Raw genomic sequence first — 6,440 nt, forward strand, 5'->3', positions numbered from 1 at the left:
GGAGTAAGAGAGGAGGACACGTGGAAATGTACTACAGGGAAGAGGAGGATACAGGACAACTAGAGGAGTAAGAGAGGAGGACACATGGAAATGTACTACAGGGGAGAGGAGGATACAGTGGGCAAATAGAGGAGTAAGAGAGGAGGACACCTGGAAATGTACTACAGGGGAGAGGAGGATACAGTACAACTAGAGGAGTAAGAGAGGAGGACACATGGAAATGTACTACAGGGGAGAGGAGGATACAGGGCAACTAGAGGAGTAAGAGAGGAGGACACATGGAAATGTACTACAGGGGAGAGGAGGATAGAGTGGGCAACTAGAGGAGTAATAGAGGAGGACACATTGAAATGTACTACAGGGGAGAGGAGGATACAGTGGGCAACTAGAGGAGTAAGAGAGGAAGACACATGTAAATGTACTACAGGGGGAGGAGGATACAGTGGGCAATTAGAGTAGTAAGAGAGGGGGACACATGGAAATGTACTACAGGGGAGAGGAGGATACAGGGGGCAACTAGAGGAGTAAGAGAGGAAGACACGTGGAAATGTACTACAGGGGAGAGGGGGATACAGGGGGCAACTAGAGGAGTAAGAGAGGAAGACACATGGAAATGTACTACAGGGGGAGGAGGATACAGTGGGCAATTAGAGTAGTAAGAGAGGGGGACACATGGAAATGTACTACAGGGGAGAGGAGGATACAGGGGGCAACTAGAGGAGTAAGAGAGGAAGACACATGGAAATGTACTACAGGGGAGAGGAGGATACAGGACAACTAGAGGAGTAAGAGAGGAGGACACATGGAAATGTACTACAGGGGAGAGGAGGATACAGTGGGCAACTAGAAGAGTAAGAGAGGAGGACACATGGAAATGTACTACAGGGGAGAGGAGGATACAGGGCAACTAGAGGAGTAAGAGAGGAGGACACATGGAAATGCACTACAGGGGAGAGGAGGATACAGTGGGCAACTAGAGGAGTAAGAGAGGAGGACACATGGAAATGTACTACAGGGGAGAGGAGGATACAGTGGGCAACTAGGGGAGTAAGAGAGGAGGACACATGGAAATGTACTACAGGGGAGAGGAGGATACAGGACAACTAGAGGAGTAAGAGAGGAGGACACATGGAAATGTACTACAGGGGAGAGGAGGATACAGGGGGCAACTAGAGGAGTAAGAGAGGAGGACACATGCAAATGTACTACAGGGGAGAGGAGGATACAGGACAACTAGAGGAGTAAGAGAGGAGGACACCTGGAAATGTACTACAGGGGAGAGGAGGATACAGTGGGCAACTAGAAGAGTAAGAGAGGAGGACACATGGAAATGTACTACAGGGAGAAGAGGATACAGGGCAACTAGAAGAGTAAGAGAGGAGGACACATGGAAATGTACTACAGGGGAGAGGAGGATACAGGACAACTAGAGGAGTAAGAGAGGAGAACACATGGAAATGTACTACAGGGGAGAGGAGGATACAGGGGGCAACTAGAGGAGTAAGAGAGGAGGACACATGCAAATGTACTACGGGGAGAGGAGGCTACAGGACAATAAGAGGAGTAAGAGAGGAGGACACATGGAAATGTACTACAGGGGAGAGGAGGATACAGGACAACTAGTGGAGTAATAGAGGAGGACACGTGGAAATGTACTACAGGGGAGAGGAGGATACAGTACAACTAGAGGAGTAAGAGAGGAGGACACATGGAAATGTACTACAGGGGAGAGGAGGATACAGGGCAACTAGAGGAGTAAGAGAGGAGGACACATGGAAATGTACTACAAGGGAGAGGAGGATAGAGTGGGCAACTAGAGGAGTAATAGAGGAGGACACATTGAAATGTACTACAGGGGAGAGGAGGATATAGTTGGCAACTAGAGGAGTAAGAGAGGAGGACACATGGAAATGTACTACAGGGGAGAGGAGGTTACAGTGGGCAACTAGGGGAGTAAGAGAGGAGGACACATGAACATTTACTACAGGGGAGAGGAGGATACAGTGGGCAACTAGAGGAGCAAGAGAGGAGGACACGTGGAAATGTACTACAGGGGAGAGGAGGATACAGGGGGCAACTAGAGGAGTAAGAGTGGAAGACACATGGAAATGTACTACAGGGGGAGGAGGATACAGTGGGCAATTAGAGTAGTAAGAGAGGGGGACACATGGAAATGTACTACAGGGGAGAGGAGGATACAGGGGGCAACTAGAGGAGTAAGAGAGGAAGACACATGGAAATGTACTACAGGGGAGAGGAGGATACAGGGGGCAACTAGAGGAAGAAGGGAGGAGGACACATGGAAATGTACTACAGGGGAGAGGAGGATACACTGGGCAACTAGAGGAGTAAGAGAGGAGGACACATGGAAATGTACTACAGGGGAGAGGAGGATACAGTGGGCAACTAGAGGAGGAAGGGAGGAGGACACATGGAAATGTACTACGGGGAGAGGAGGATACAGGGGGCAACTAGAGGAGGAAGGGAGGAGGACACATGGAAATGTACTACAGGGGAGAGGAGGATACAGTGGTCAATTAGAGGAGTAAAAGAGGAGGACATGTGGAAATGTACTACAGGGGAGAGGAGGATACAGGGGGCAACTAGAGGAGGAAGGGAGGAGGACACATGGAAATGTACTACAGGGGAGAGGAGGATACAGTGGGCAACTAGAGGAGTAAGAGAGGAGGACACATGGAAATGTACTACAGGGGAGAGGAGGATACAGGGGGCAACTAGAGGAGTAAGAGAGGAAGACACATGGAAATGTACTACAGGGGAGAGGAGGATACAGGGGGCAACTAGAGGAGTAAGAGAGGAAGACACATGGAAATGTACTACAGGGGAGAGGAGGATACAGGGGGCAACTAGAGGAGGAAGGGAGGAGGACACATGGAAATCTACTACAGGGGAGAGGAGGATACAATGGGCAACTAGAGGAGTAAGAGAGGAAGACACATGGAAATGTACTACAGGGGAGAGGAGGATACAGGGGGCAACTAGAGGAGTAAGAGAGGAAGACACATGGAAATGTACTACAGGGGAGAGGAGGATACAGGGGGCAACTAGAGGAGTAAGAGAGGAAGCCACATGGAAATGTACTACAGGGGAGAGGAGGATACAGGGGGCAACTAGAGGAGTAAGAGAGGAAGCCACATGGAAATGTACTACAGGGGAGAGGAGGATACAGGGGGCAACTAGAGGAGGAAGCGAGGAGGACACATGGAAATGTACTACAAGGGAGAGGAGGATACAGTGGGAAACTAGAGGTATAAGAGAGGATGACACATGGAAATGTACGACAGGGGAGAGGAGGATACAGGGGGCAACTAGAGGAGTAAGAGAGGAGGACATATGAACATTTACTACAGGGGAGAGGAGGATACAGTGGGCAACTAGAGGAGTAAGAGAGGAGGACACGTGGAAATGTACTACAGGGGAGAGGAGGATACAGGGGGCAACTAGAGGAGTAAGGGAGGAGGACACATGGAAATCTACTACAGGGGAGAGAAGGATACAGTGGGCAACTAGAGGAGTAAGGGAGGAGGACACATGGAAATGTACTACAGGGGAGAGGAGGATACATGACAACTAGAGGAGTAAGAGAGGAGGACACGTGGAAATGTACTACAGGGGAGAGGAGGATACAGGACAACTAGAGGAGTAAGAGAGGAAGACACATGGAAATGTACTACAGGGGGAGGAGGATACAGTGGGCAATTAGAGGAGTAAGAGAGGAGGACACGTGGAAATGTACTACAGGGGAGAGGAGGATACAGGACAACTAGAGGAGTAAGAGAGAAGGCCACATAGCATATGTGCTACAGGGGGGAGAAGGGTACAGGGAGCAACTAGAGGAGGAGGAATGGAGGACAGAAACTACTTAGCTTTCTTTTCCGGCAGCCCTGTGCGTTGCAACCCAGTTAGCCTTTGAGTTTGCTTGCACGCTGTGTCCCTTGTGTGTGGTTCGGCTACTCGGAAGGCTCTCTCTGCGTTTCCTCTCCTTTTCTCTCGGAGCGGCTCCCCGCTGGCCCCATCGTATTCTCTCTCTCTCCTCCTCCCGTTCCTCTTCCGCCTGCTGTTCTCCAGCTGCAGTATCTGCGGGGGCTTCTTCCCTCTCCGCTTCCCGTGAGCATCGCATCTCCTTACTCTTGCCCTCCGTCCTGCACTACTGCCATTGCCTTTGGTCTCACGCTTGCCAAGGAAGCCCGTTTATCTACCGGAGGCTGATTCCTAATGGACTGCACGTGGAACTTCTCCTTGGAACTCTGCTCTTCCCATCAGCTCTTACTGCCTGTCCAGCCAGCTATCTCCAGAAGTCTGACCCGTGTCGCTCCAAGAAAGGGTTTTATTTGTGCCAAGTCTGGCTTTTTCCCCATTTTGGCTGCCTCGGCCAGGGAGCCACTTGCCTAGCGGCTTACCTCTCAGACATAGCGGCTTCTCTCCGGGGCAGGCCCTATCTTCATAAAAAAAAGGGCCACTACGGACGGGGATGACGGAAGGAACCTTCCACCAGCCGTAGTTCTTCAGGTGAGGAGGAGTGTTCTGCCATAGAATCAGAGGAGAAGGGGAAGAGGTTGACAGTTTGCAACGCCTGAAGCTCCCCATGGCTACCGCCGAACAGGTACAAGAATTGGTTGCAGCAGTCCAGGCACTTACACAAGAAGTCCAAAACCTCAAGATGGAAATGGAGCTGACGACGGAAAACGTCCGCAAAATGGAGGAGGCAGCAGGGTAACCCCTGCGGGGTCATGTCGCCGGGAGCGGGGGCCCTCACCCGGAAGGGGAAAGGACAAGGGGGCGAAACGGCGCCAAAGCTGAATGGGCCGGAAAGCCCGGGAAAAATAAACAAAGGGAAGGGGGCGGGGCTTGCTGGATATAAGCAGGCGGGACCAGGGACCAGGCATCTCGCTCCGGCACTGGGACCCGGTCGCCGCCACCGGACAAGGAATTTCGTTTGCCCAGCAGAAGGAAGGAGGACCAGTGACCGGGCCAGGGAGCGCGTCGAGAAAACGCTACGAGGAAGCAGCAGGCGGGATCGTGCAGCCGTTGGAGGACAGCCGGCCGGCGTGGAAGGGCGGCCCAGCTGATCGAGAGTTGCGGCGCGGCTGGAAGAAGAGACGGAGGATTGCTGGCGGGATCGCCCGCCTAGCAGAAGGAGCCGAGCAGAGCCAGGAGCGCGGAGGGAGGTCGACCGCAAGGATCCGGCAGGCGGGATCGCGCAGCCAGGGAGAGACAGCCGGCGGACACGGAGGAGCAGCGCGGCTGACCCGAAGCAGCGGCGTGAGAAGGCGGGCCCAGCTCAGGACCAGGTATCGAGGGTCGAAGGCGGAGCAGAGCTGCTGGGGAGCCCGCCTAGCGACGGCCGGAGGCAGAGGACAAAGAAAGTCGGCCGGGTCACACGGCCCGCCTGAGGCTGCAACCCGGTCGGGGGAGCAGGTCGAGGGGGAGCCCGCTGGAGGGTTCAACGGTCCCCCAAATCCCCCGCCCAACCCTCACGGACAGAAACGTGCCGGGCGGAGGGGCCAACACAGGGGCACGCAGACGCCCACGCCCTCCCTCCAAGAGGACGGAAGCATTCGGCAGGCCGCAAGGAGGCAGCCGCAGGGGAGGAGCGGCTACACTGAACACGGACAACAGCGTCGAGCGGCCCAGGAGAAGCAGGAGAAGCAAGAGGCAGGCGGTTGACCCATTGCGAGGCCGCCAAATGGATCTGGCGTCATTCATGGAATTGGCCAGGGTAGCAGCAGCAACCCATGGCCCGGACTGGATGTCCAGGATGGTGGCCCAACCTAGCCAGGAGGGGCGCAGCCAGGGGGTGGAAAGCTCCCCTCTGATGTTTCAGGACAGTGGCAGCGAGGCCACAACGATCGAGGCCGAGATCCACAGCCTGGGGGAGGAAGAAGATGAAGAGGAGACCCAGGGGAGCAAAAGGAAAAGGACAATGACGGCCAGGGCTAAAGCGAGCAAGGAGCAGGCCAGCAGCACCAAGAGACCACGGCAGAAGGGGAGGGCGCAGGAGGATGCGGCCTTAACGGCTCCTACACCTGCTGAGGCTCCAGGGAATCGAGTGAGCCCACCCGACGCTCCTGCGACCAGAACGGTGGATGTCGCGGGTGGAGGAACAACATCCCTGGAGGCAGTGAAAGGTATGGTGTTAGAATGCATGCAAGCATGGGGGAAAATGGGGCAAATGCCGAATGTTGTGCCCAGTACTGGTATGGTGGTAGGGGGACTGTCTCAAGGAAGTATAGCCACGCATCTGGGGGCATCACAAGGGCTGGGAGGGCCCTGGTGCAGCGGTAGCTCGCAAGGCTGGGCACAGGCGGGTGGAATGAGTCAATTGCCGTAGAAGAGGGGGATACCGCCCGGGGGTTTCTTATCTGTCGGGCTGCCCAGTGTGGGCCCACCTATGGGAGGCGGGCAGCAAGCACAGTTGG

The sequence above is a fragment of the Ambystoma mexicanum genome, chromosome 13 (assembly GCF_040938575.1).
Source record: "Ambystoma mexicanum isolate Mex_15411 chromosome 13, UKY_AmexF1_1, whole genome shotgun sequence".
Taxonomy (NCBI): Eukaryota; Metazoa; Chordata; class Amphibia; order Caudata; family Ambystomatidae; genus Ambystoma; species Ambystoma mexicanum.